The sequence below is a fragment of the Tachypleus tridentatus genome, chromosome 9 (genome assembly GCF_004210375.1).
Source record: "Tachypleus tridentatus isolate NWPU-2018 chromosome 9, ASM421037v1, whole genome shotgun sequence".
NCBI lineage: Eukaryota > Metazoa > Arthropoda > Merostomata > Xiphosura > Limulidae > Tachypleus > Tachypleus tridentatus.
In genome coordinates this window covers 1,882,310-1,896,594 of record NC_134833.1, presented here as the reverse complement: position 1 = coordinate 1,896,594, position 14,285 = coordinate 1,882,310, and the positions used below count along the sequence as shown (strand labels likewise).

At 30.0% G+C, this 14,285-nt stretch overlaps 1 pseudogene; it reads left to right on the top strand.

The window, feature by feature from the left end:
* Nucleotides 1-14,285, top strand: part of LOC143226960 (glutamate-gated chloride channel-like) — a 75,611-nt pseudogene that overhangs the window by 47,182 nt on the left and 14,144 nt on the right.

Below are 14,285 nucleotides of genomic sequence, written 5' to 3'. Positions count from 1 at the left end.
GGTCACTGTAATAATACTTCTATACGTCACATGTGTCTGGTTACCGTAATAATACTTTCATACGTCACTTGTATGTGGTTACTGTAATAACACTTCTATGTATAACCTGTTTCTAGGTCACTGTAATAATACTTCTATACATCACCTGTTTCTGGTTACTGTAATAATACTTTCATACGTCACTTGTATGTGGTTACTGTAATAATACTTCTATATATAACCTGTTTCTAGGTCACTGTAATAATACTTCTATATATAACCTGTTTCTAGGTCACTGTAATAATACTTCTATATATAACCTGTTTCTAGGTCACTGTAATAACACTTCTATATATAACCTGTTTCTAGGTTACTGTAATAATACTTCTATATATAACCTGTTTCTAGGTCACTGTAATAACACTTCTATATATAACCTGTTTCTAGGTCACTGTAATAATACTTCTATATATAACCTGTTTCTAGGTCACTGTAATAATACTTCTATACGTCACATGTGTCTGGTTACCGTAATAATACTTTCATACGTCACTTGTATGTGGTTACTGTAATAACACTTCTATATATAACCTGTTTCTAGGTCACTGTAATAATATTTCTATATATAACCTGTTTCTAGGTCACTGTAATAATACTTTTATGTATAACCTGTTTCTAGGTCACTGTAATAATACTTCTATATATAACCTGTTTCTAGGTCACTGTAATAACACTTCTATATATAACCTGTTTCTAGGTCACTGTAATAATACTTCTATATATAACCTGTTTCTAGGTCACTGTAATAATACTTCTATATATAACCTGTTTCTAGGTCACTGTAATAATACTTCTATATATAACCTGTTTCTAGGTCACTGTAATAACACTTCTATATATAACCTGTTTCTAGGTCACTGTAATAATACTTCTATATATAACCTGTTTCTAGGTCTGTAATAATATTCTACCTGTTTCTAGGTCACTGTAATAATACTTCTATGTATAACCTGTTTCTAGGTCACTGTAATAATACTTCTATATATAACCTGTTTCTAGGTTACTGTAATAATACTTAATACGTCACATGTGTCTGGCGACCGTAATAATACTTTCATACGTCACTTGTATGTGGTTACTGTAATAACACTTCTATATATAACCTGTTTCTAGGTCACTGTAATAATACTTCTATACATCACATGTTTCTGGTTACCGTAATAATACTTTCATACGTCACTTGTATGTGGTTACTGTAATAACACTTCTATATATAACCTGTTTCTAGGTCACTGTAATAATACTTCTATATATAACCTGTTTCTAGGTCACTGTAATAATACTTCTATATATAACCTGTTTCTAGGTCACTGTAATAATACTTCTATATATAACCTGTTTCTAGGTTACTGTAATAATACTTCTATATATACAGGTATAACCTGTTTCTAGGTCACTGTAATAATACTTCTATATATAACCTGTTTCTAGGTCACTGTAATAATACTTCTATATATAACCTGTTTCTAGGTCACTGTAATAACACTTCTATATATAACCTGTTTCTAGGTCACTGTAATAACACTTCTATGTATAACCTGTTTCTAGGTCACTGTAATAATACTTCTATATATAACCTGTTTCTAGGTCACTGTAATAATACTTCTATATATAACCTGTTTCTAGGTCACTGTAATAACACTTCTATGTATAACCTGTTTCTAGGTCACTGTAATAATACTTCTATATATAACCTGTTTCTAGGTTACTGTAATAATACTTTATACGTCACATGTGTCTGGTTACCGTAATAATACTTTCATACGTCACTTGTATGTGGTTACTGTAATAACACTTCTATATATAACCTGTTTCTAGGTCACTGTAATAATACTTCTATACATGACATGTATCTGGTTACCGTAATATTACTTTCATACGTCACTTGTATGTGGTTACTGTAATAACACTTCTATATATAACCTGTTTCTAGGTCACTGTAATAACACTTCTATATATAACCTGTTTCTAGGTTACTGTAATAATACTTCTATATACAACAATACTGTGTCTCCTGGTCACCGTAATAATACTTCTATATATCACTTGTTTCTTGTTACTGTAATAATACTTCTATATATAACCTGTTTCTAGGTCACTGTAATAATACTTCTATATATAACCTGTTTCTAGGTCACTGTAATAATACTTCTATATATAACCTGTTTCTAGGTCACTGTAATAATACTTCTATATATAACCTGTTTCTAGGTCACTGTAATAATACTTCTATATATAACCTGTTTCTAGGTCACTGTAATAATACTTCTATATATAACCTGTTTCTAGGTCACTGTAATAATTCTTCTATATATAACCTGTTTCTAGGTCACTGTAATAACACTTTTATGTATAACCTGTTTCTAGAGCACTGTAATAATACTTCTATATATAACCTGTTTCTAGGTCACTGTAATAACACTTCTATGTATAACCTGTTTCTAGGTCACTGTAATAATACTTCTATATATAACCTGTTTCTAGGTTACTGTAATAATACTTCTATACGTCACATGTGTCTGGTTACCGTAATAATACTTTCATACGTCACTTGTATGTGGTTACTGTAATAACACTTCTATATATAACCTGTTTGTAGGCCACTGTAATAACACTTCTATATATAACCTGTTTCTAGGTCACTGTAATACCTGTTTCTTCTATATATATACCTGTTTCTAGGTCACTGTAATAATACTTCTATATATAACCTGTTTCTAGGTCACTGTAATAATACTTCTATGTATAACCTGTTTCTAGGTCACTGTAATAATACTTCTATATATAACCTGTTTCTAGGTCACTGTAATAACACTTCTATATATAACCTGTTTCTAGGTCACTGTAATAATACTTCTATATATAACCTGTTTCTAGGTCACTGTAATAATACTTCTATATATAACCTGTTTCTAGGTCACTGTAATAATACTTCTATATATAACCTGTTTCTAGGTCACTGTAATAATACTTCTATGTATAACCTGTTTCTAGGTCACTGTAATAATACTTCTATATATAACCTGTTTCTAGGTTACTGTAATAATACTTAATACGTCACATGTGTCTGGCTACCGTAATAATACTTTCATACGTCACTTGTATGTGGTTACTGTAATAACAATTCTATATATAACCTGTTTCTAGGTCACTGTAATAATACTTCTATACGTCACATGTGTCTGGTTACCGTAATAATACTTTCATACGTCACTTGTATGTGGTTACTGTAATAACACTTCTATATATAACCTGTTTCTAGGTCACTGTAATAATACTTCTATACATCACATGTTTGTGGTTACCGTAATAATACTTTCATACGTCACTTGTATGTGGTTACTGTAATAATACTTCTATATATAACCTGTTTCTAGGTCACTGTAATAATACTTCTATATATAACCTGTTTCTAGGTCACTGTAATAATACTTCTATATATAACCTGTTTCTAGGTTACTGTAATAATACTTCTATATATAACCTGTTTCTAGGTCACTGTAATAACACTTCTATGTATAACCTGTTTCTAGGTCACTGTAATACACTTCTATATATAACCTGTTTCTAGGTCACTGTAATAATACTTCTATGTATAACCTGTTTCTAGGTCACTGTAATAATACTTCTATACGTCACATGTGTCTGGTTACCGTAATAATACTTTCATACGTCACTTGCATGTGGTTACTGTAATAACACTTCTATATATAACCTGTTTCTAGGTCACTGTAATAACATTTCTATATATAACCTGTTTCTAGGTTACTGTAATAATACTTTTATACGTCACATGTCTCTGGTTACCGTAATAATACTTTCATACGTCACTTGTATGTGGTTACTGTAATAACACTTCTATATATAACCTGTTTCTAGGTCACTGTAATAATATTTCTATATATTACCTGTTTCTAGGTCACTGTAATAATACTTCTATGTATAACCTGTTTCTAGGTCACTGTAATAACACTTCTATATATAACCTGTTTCTAGGTCACTGTAATAATTCTTCTATATATAACCTGTTTCTAGGTCACTGTAATAATACTTCTATGTATAACCTGTTTCTAGGTCACTGTAATAACACTTCTATGTATAACCTGTTTCTAGATCACTGTAATAATACTTCTATATATTACCTGTTTCTAGGTCACTGTAATAATACTTCTATATATAACCTGTTTCTAGGTCACTGTAATAACACTTCTATGTATAACCTGTTTCTAGGTCACTGTAATAATACTTCTATATATAACCTGTTTCTAGGTTACTGTAATAATACTTAATACGTCACATGTGTCTGGCTACCGTAATAATACTTTCATACGTCACTTGTATGTGGTTACTGTAATAACACTTCTATGTATAACCTGTTTCTAGGTCACTGTAATAATACTTCTATACATCACATGTGTGTGGTTACCGTAATAATACTTTCATACGTAACTTGTATGTGGTTACTGTAATAATACTTCTATATATAACCTGTTTCTAGGTCACTGTAATAATACTTCTATATATAACCTGTTTCTAGGTTACTGTAATAATACTTCTATATATAACCTGTTTCTAGGTCACTGTAATAACACTTCTATGTATAACCTGTTTCTAGGTCACTGTAATAATACTTCTATATATAACCTGTTTCTAGGTCACTGTAATAATACTTCTATACGTAACCTGTTTCTAGGTTACTGTAATAATACTTTCATACGTCACATGTAATAATACTTCTATATATGTGGTTACTGTAATAATACTTCTATATATAACCTGTTTCTAGGTCACTGTAATAATACTTCTATGTATAACCTGTTTCTAGGTCACTGTAATAATACTTCTATGTATAACCTGTTTCTAGGTCACTGTAATAATACTTCTATATATTACCTGTTTCTAGGTCACTGTAATAATACTTCTATATATAACTGTTTCTAGGTCACTGTAATAATACTTCTATATATAACCTGTTTCTAGGTCACTGTAATAATACTTCTATATATAACCTGTTTCTAGGTCACTGTAATAACACTTCTATATATAACCTGTTTCTAGGTCACTGTAATAATACTTCTATATATAACCTGTTTCTAGGTCACTGTAATAACACTTCTATGTATAACCTGTTTCTAGGTCACTGTAATAATACTTCTATATATAACCTGTTTCTAGGTCACTGTAATAATACTTCTATATATAACCTGTTTCTAGGTCACTCTAAAAACACTTCTATGTATAACCTGTTTCTAGGTCACTGTAATAATACTTCTATATATAACCTGTTTCTAGGTTACTGTAATAATACTTAATACGTCACATGTGTCTGGCTACCGTAATAATACTTTCATACATCACTTGTATGTGGTTACTGTAATAACAATTCTATATATAACCTGTTTCTAGGTCACTGTAATAATACTTCTATACGTCACATGTGTCTGGTTACCGTAATAATACTTTAATACGTCACTTGCATGTGGTTACTGTAATAACAGTTCAATGTATAACCTGTTTCTAGGTCACTGTAATAATACTTTTATACATCACATGTGTGTGGTTACCGTAATAATACTTTCATACGTCACTTGTATGTGGTTACTGTAATAATACTTCTATATATAACCTGTTTCTAGGTCACTGTAATAATACTTCTATATATAACCTGTTTCTAGGTCACTGTAATAATACTTCTATATATAACCTGTTTCTAGGTTACTGTAATAATACTTCTATATATAACCTGTTTCTAGGTCACTGTAATAACACTTCTATGTATAACCTGTTTCTAGGTCACTGTAATACACTTCTATATATAACCTGTTTCTAGGTCACTGTAATAATACTTCTATACGTCACATGTGTCTGGTTACCGTAATAATACTTTCATACGTCACTTGCATGTGGTTACTGTAATAACACTTCTATATATAACCTGTTTCTAGGTCACTGTAATAACACTTCTATATATAACCTGTTTCTAGGTTACTGTAATAATACTTTTATACGTCACATGTCTCTCGCTACCGCAATAATACCTTCATACGTCACTTGTATGTGGTTACTGTAATAATACTTCTATATATAACCTGTTTCTAGGTCACTGTAATAATATTTCTATATATAACCTGTTTCTAGGTCACTGTAATAATACTTCTATGTATAACCTGTTTCTAGGTCACTGTAATAACACTTCTATATATAACCTGTTTCTAGGTCACTGTAATAATTCTTCTATATATAACCTGTTTCTAGGTCACTGTAATAACACTTCTATGTATAACCTGTTTCTAGGTCACTGTAATAATACTTCTATATATAACCTGTTTCTAGGTTACTGTAATAATACTTAATACGTCACATGTGTCTGGCTACCGTAATAATACTTTCATACGTCACTTGTATGTGGTTACTGTAATAACACTTCTATGTATAACCTGTTTCTAGGTCACTGTAATAATACTTCTATACATCACATGTGTCTGGTTACCGTAATATTACTTTCATACGTCACTTGTATGTGGTTACTGTAATAACACTTCTATATATAACCTGTTTCTAGGTCACTGTAATAATACTTCTATATATAACCTGTTTCTAGGTCACTGTAATAATACTTCTATGTATAACCTGTTTCTAGGTCACTGTAATAATACTTCTGTATATAACCTGTTTGTAGGTTACTTTAATAATACTTCTATATATAACAGGTTATAACCTGTTTCTAGGTCACTGTAATAACACTTCTATATATAACCTGTTTCTAGGTCACTGTAATAATACTTCTATATATAACCTGTTTCTAGGTTACTGTAATAACACTTCTATATATAACCTGTTTCTAGGTCACTGTAATAACACTTCTATATATAACCTGTTTCTAGGTCACTGTAATAACACTTCTATATATAACCTGTTTCTAGGTCACTGTAATAATACTTCTATATATAACCTGTTTCTAGGTCACTGTAATAATACTTCTATGTATAACCTGTTTCTAGGTCACTGTAATAATACTTCTATATATAACCTGTTTCTAGGTTACTGTAATAATACTTTATACGTCACATGTGTCTGGTTACCGTAATAATACTTTCATACGTCACTTGTATGTGGTTACTGTAATAATACTTCTATATATAACCTGTTTCTAGGTCACTGTAATAATACTTCTATACATAACCTGTTTCTGGTTACTGTAATAATACTTTCATACGTCACTGTGGTACTGTAATAATACTTTATATATAACCTGTGGTTACTGTAATAACACTTCTATATATAACCTGTTTCTAGGTCACTGTAATAACACTTCTATATATAACCTGTTTCTAGGTTACTGTAATAATACTTTTATACGTCACATGTGTCTGGCTACCGTAATAATACTTTCATACGTCACTTGTATGTTGTTACTGTAATAACACTTCTATATATAACCTGTTTCTAGGTCACTGTAATAATACTTCTATATATAACCTGTTTCTAGGTCACTGTAATAATACTTCTATGAATAACCTGTTTCTAGGTCACTGTAATAACACTTCTATGTATAACCTGTTTCTAGGTCACTGTAATAATACTTCTATGTATAACCTGTTTCTAGGTCACTGTAATAATTCTTCTATATATAACCTGTTTCTAGGTCACTGTAATAACACTTCTATGTATAACCTGTTTCTAGAGCACTGTAATAATACTTCTATATATAACCTGTTTCTAGGTCACTGTAATAACACTTCTATGTATAACCTGTTTCTAGGTCACTGTAATAATACTTCTATATATAACCTGTTTCTAGGTTACTGTAATAATACTTTATACGTCACAAGTGTCTGGCTACCGTAATAATACTTTCATACGTCACTTGTATGTGGTTACTGTAATAACACTTCTATATATAACCTGTTTGTAGGCCACTGTAGTAACACCTCTATATATAACCTGTTTCTAGGTCACTGTAATAGTACTTCTATATATTACCTGTTTCTAGGTCACTGTAATAATACTTCTATGTATAACCTGTTTCTAGGTCACTGTAATAATACTTCTATGTATAACCTGTTTCTAGGTCACTGTAATAATACTTCTATTTATAACTTTTTTCTAGGTCACTGTAATAACACTTCTATATATAACCTGTTTCTAGGTCACTGTAATAATTCTTCTATATATAACCTGTTTCTAGGTCACTGTAATAATACTTCTATATATAACCTGTTTCTAGGTCACTGTAATAATACTTCTATATATAACCTGTTTCTAGGTCACTGTAATAATACTTCTATGTATAACCTGTTTCTAGGTCACTGTAATAATACTTCTATATATAACCTGTTTCTAGGTTACTGTAATAATACTTAATACGTCACATGTGTCTGGCTACCGTAATAATACTTTCATACATCACTTGTATGTGGTTACTGTAATAACAATTCTATATATAACCTGTTTCTAGGAAACTGTAATAATACTTCTATACGTCACATGTGTCTGGTTACCGTAATAATACTTTAATACGTCACTTGCATGTGGTTACTGTAATAACACTTCAATATATAACCTGTTTCTAGGTCACTGTAATGATACTTCTATACATCACATGTGTGTGGTTACCGTAATATTACTTTCATACGTCACTTGTATGTGGTTACTGTAATAATACTTCTATATATAACCTGTTTCTAGGTCACTGTAATAATACTTCTATATATAACCTGTTTCTAGGTCACTGTAATAATACTTCTATATATAACCTGTTTCTAGGTTACTGTAATAATACTTCTATATATAACCTGTTTCTAGGTCACTGTAATAACACTTCTATGTATAACCTGTTTCTAGGTCACTGTAATAACACTTCTATATATAACCTGTTTCTAGGTCACTGTAATAATCACTGTAATAATACTTCTATGTATAACCTGTTTCTAGGTCACTGTAATAATACTTCTATACGTCACATGTGTCTGGTTACCGTAATAATACTTTCATACGTCACTTGTATGTGGTTACTGTAATAACACTTCTATATATAACCTGTTTCTAGGTCACTGTAATAACATTTCTATATATAACCTTTTCTAGGTTACTGTAATAATACTTTTATACGTCACATGTCTCTCGCTACCGCAATAATACCTTCATACGTCACTTGTATGTGGTTACTGTAATAACACTTCTATATATAACCTGTTTCTAGGTCACTGTAATAATATTTCTATATATTACCTGTTTCTAGGTCACTGTAATAATACTTCTATGTATAACCTGTTTCTAGGTCACTGTAATAACACTTCTATATATAACCTGTTTCTTGGTCACTGTAATAATTCTTCTACAATAACCTGTTTCTAGGTCACTGTAATAACACTTCTATGTATAACCTGTTTCTTGATCACTGTAATAATACTTCTATATATTACCTGTTTCTAGGTCACTGTAATAATACTTCTATATATAACCTGTTTCTAGGTCACTGTAAAACACTTCTATGTATAACCTGTTTGTAGGTCACTGTAATAATACTTCTATATATAACCTGTTTCTATGTTACTGTAATAATACTTAATACGTCACATGTGTCTGGCTACCGTAATAATACTTTCATACGTCACTTGCATGTGGTTACTGTAATAACAGTTCAATGTATAACCTGTTTCTAGGTCACTGTAATGATACTTATACATCTATACATATTACTTGTGTCTGGTTACTGTAATAATACTTCTATATATAACCTGTTTCTGGTTACTGTAATAATACTTCTATATATAACCTGTTTCTAGGTCACTGTAATAATACTTCTATATATAACCTGTTTCTAGGTCACTGTAATAATACTTCTGTATATAACCTGTTTGACGGTTACTTTAATAATACTTCTATATATAACAGGTTATAACCTGTTTCTAGGTCACTGTAATAACACTTCTATATATCACCTGTTTCTAGATCACTGTAATAATACTTCTATATATAGCCTGTTTCTAGGTTACTGTAATAACACTTCTATATATAACCTGTTTCTAGGTCACTGTAATAACACTTCTATGTATAACCTGTTTCTAGGTCACTGTAATAACACTTCTATATATAACCTGTTTCTAGGTCACTGTAATAATACTTCTATGTATAACCTGTTTCTAGGTCACTGTAATACACTTCTATGTATAACCTGTTTCTAGGTCACTGTAATAATACTGTTTCTATATATAATACTTATATATATAAACTGTTTCTAGGTTACTGTAATAATACTTTATACTTCATATGTGTTTGGCTACCGTAATATTACTTTCATACGTCACTTGTATGTGGTTACTGTCATAACACTTCTATATATAACCTGTTTCTAGGTCACTGTAATAATACTTCTATACGTCACATGTGTCTGGTTACCGTAATAATACTTTCATACGTCACTTGTATGTGGTTACTGTAATAACACTTCTATATATAACCTGTTTCTAGGTCACTGTAATAATACTTCTATACATGACATGTGTCTGGTTACCGTCATATTACTTTCATACGTCACTTGTATGTGGTTACTGTAATAACACTTCTATATATAACCTGTTTCTATGTCACTGTAATAACACTTCTATATATAACCTGTTTCTAGGTTACTGTAATAATACTTTTATACGTCACATGTGTCTCGCTACCGTAATAATACTTTCATACATCACTTGTATGTGGTTACTGTAGTAACACTTCTATACATAACCTGTTTCTAGGTCACTGTAATAATACTTCTATATATTACCTGTTTCTAGGTCACTGTAATAATACTTCTATGAATAACCTGTTTCTAGGTCACTCTAAAAAACACTTCTATGTATAACCTGTTTCTAGGTCACTGTAATAATACTTCTATATATAACCTGTTTCTAGGTTACTGTAATAATACTTTATACGTCACATGTGTCTGGCTACCGTAATAATACTTTCATACGTCACTTGTATGTGGTTACTGTAATAACACTTCTATATATAACCTGTTTGTAGGCCACTGTAATAATACTTCTATACGTCACATGTGTCTGGTTACCGTAATATTACTTTCATACGTCACTTGTATGTGGTTACTGTAATAACACTTCTATATATAACCTGTTTCTAGGTCACTGTAATAGTACTTCTATATATTACCTGTTTCTAGGTCACTGTAATAATACTTCTATGTATAACCTGTTTCTAGGTCACTGTAATAATACTTCTATGTATAACCTGTTTCTAGGTCACTGTAATAATACTTCTATGTATAACCTGTTTCTAGGTCACTGTAATAACACTTCTATATATAACCTGTTTCTAGGTCACTGTAATAATACTTCTATATATAACCTGTTTCTAGGTCACTCTAAAAACACTTCTATGTATAACCTGTTTCTAGGTCACTGTAATAATACTTCTATATATAACCTGTTTCTAGGTTACTGTAATAATACTTAACACGTCACATGTGTCTGGCTACCGTAATAATACTTTCATACGTCACTTGTATGTGGTTACTGTAATAGCAATTCTATATATAACCTGTTTCTTGGTCACTGTAATAACACTTCTATATATCACCTGTTTCTAGATCACTGTAATAATACTTCTATATATAGCCTGTTTCTAGGTAACTGTAATAACACTTCTATATATAACCGTTTTCTAGGTCACCGTAATAATACTTCTATACTTCACATGTGTCTGGTTACCGTAATAATACTTCGATACACCACGTGTGTCCGCGTTACTGTAATAACACTTCGATATATCACCTGTTTCTGTAGTAGTATTTCGATATATCTTCTGTTTCTGGTTACTGGAATAATTCTTCAATACGGCACCTTTCCATCGGTTACTGTAATAAGACTTCGAAACATCATTTGTGTCTAAGTTTATATAATATGGTTTTAGGTTTTTTTAGATTAGTAGCTGTTGAAGAATACCTTATTAAAGAGGACATATTGATTATAAATTCTTTAGATTAATACCTGTTAAAGAACACGTAATCGTTGTGGGTTCTTTAGTTTGGTTCCTGTTAAGGAATATCTAATGGTTATAGTCTCTATAGATTACTACCCGTTAAAGAACACATAATTGTCATAGATTCTATAGATTACTACCTTTTAAATAAAACACCTAATGGTTACATGTTCTTTAGATCTGTACTGCTTAAATAACACCTAACTGTTATAGGTTCTTTAGGTTAGTACCTGTTAAACCTAATGGTTGTTTTTTTTTGTTACTTGTAGGATTACACTTTGGATATTTACTTACGTCAAACATGGCTGGACCACAGACTTAATCTGGCAATTTTTGGTGTAAACCATACAGTAACCATGAGTGGAAAAGACATCATCAGTCGTATGTGGAAACCCGACTTGTTCTTCAGGAACGTGAAGGAGGCTGCATTCCACTTTGTTACTGTTCCTAACATGCTGTTGAAAATTTCTCCAGAGGGTGTCGTTCTTTATAGCATGAGGTAGGCAATGTATTAGGCATTCATTTTTGTAACAGAAGTAAGAATATTGCTTTCACGTATTTAGTAATATTTAAGTGTAATATTATTGTTGTAGTAGCAATGCTTACGTGTAATGTTATCCTTGTAGTAGTAATGTTAATATATTTTGCTATTCTTGGAATAGTAATGTTTATGTGTAAAGTTATTCTTGTAATAATAATGTTTATAAGCGATGTTGTTGGTGTAGTAGTAATGTTTATGTGTAATGTTTTGGTGACGTAGTAATGTTTACATGTAAATTTATTGTTCTAGTAGTAATACTTATGTGTAATGTTATTCTTCCAATAGTAATGTATATTTGTAATATTATTGTTACACAAGTAAATAGTATGTGTAGTGTTATTGGTGTAGTAGTAATGTTTATGTGTAATATTATTGTTGTGCAAGTAAAGTGTATGTGTAATGTTATTGGTGTAGTAGTAATGTTTATGTGTAATATTATTGTTGAGCAAGTAAAGTGTATGTGTAATGTTATTGGTGTTGTAGTAATGTTTATGGGTAATATTATTATTGTTGTGGTAATGTTAATGTGTAATAATATTCTTGTAATATTAATGTTTATGTGTAATGTTACCGTTGTAATATTAATGTATATGTACAATTTTATACTTATGGTATTAATGTTTATGTGTATTATTATTCTTGTAATAATAATGTTTATAGGTAATGTTATTCTTGTATAATAATGTTTTCAGTAATGTTTTGTATTATTAATATTTAAGTGTAATGTTATTCTTCCAGTAGTAATATTTAAGTGTAATGTTATTGTTGTAGTAGTAATGCTAATGTGTAATGTTATTGTCATAGTAGCAATGTTAATGTGTAATGTTATTCTTCCAGAAATAATGTTTATGTGTAAAGTTATTATTGTAGTAGTAATGCTTATAGGTAATGATATAAGTGTAATAGTAAAGTTTATGTGTAATGTTATTCTTGTAGCAGTAATGTTAATATGTAATGTTATTGATGTAATTGTAATTTTATTGTATTGTGGTAATGTTTAGGTGTAGTATTTTTGCTGTAATAGTAATATCTAACGGTAATATTACTGTAATAGTAGTAATATTTATATGTAAATGTATTTCTGTTGTTGTTCTTGTAATGCTTAGGTATAATGTGGTTGTTGTAGTAGTAATGTTTATGTGTAATGTTATTACTGTAATAGTAATACTTAAGTGTAATGTTATTGGTGTAGTAGTAAGGCTTATGTGTAATGTTACTGTTGTAGTAATAATATTTATGGGAAATATTATTGGTGTTGTAGTAATTTTAGTGTATAATGTTATTGTTTGTGAATTAATATAAATGTGGAATGATATTGTTTGTGAAGTAATATAAATGTGTAATGATATTGTTTATTAAGTAATATAAATGTGTAATGATATTGTTTGTGAAGTAATATAAATGTGTAATGATATTCTTGCAGTAGAAATGTTTTCGTGTAATATTATTCTTGTACTAGTAATATTTATGTGTAATGTTACTGTTGTAATAGTAAAGTTTATGTGTAATGTTATTAGAGTTTTTTAAGTAGAAGTTTTTTGTTTAAATATAGTTCCCCAAAGACATTTTGAAACACTGAGCTCTGTATATTCACTCCACAGCATCCTTTTACAATAGAATATATGCATTGTTAATTACGTGGCGAGTTTTTTATAAAACAACAACCGTGTTTGCTGCTATTATATGATCTGATTGGAATACATTGATGCTTATATCGAAA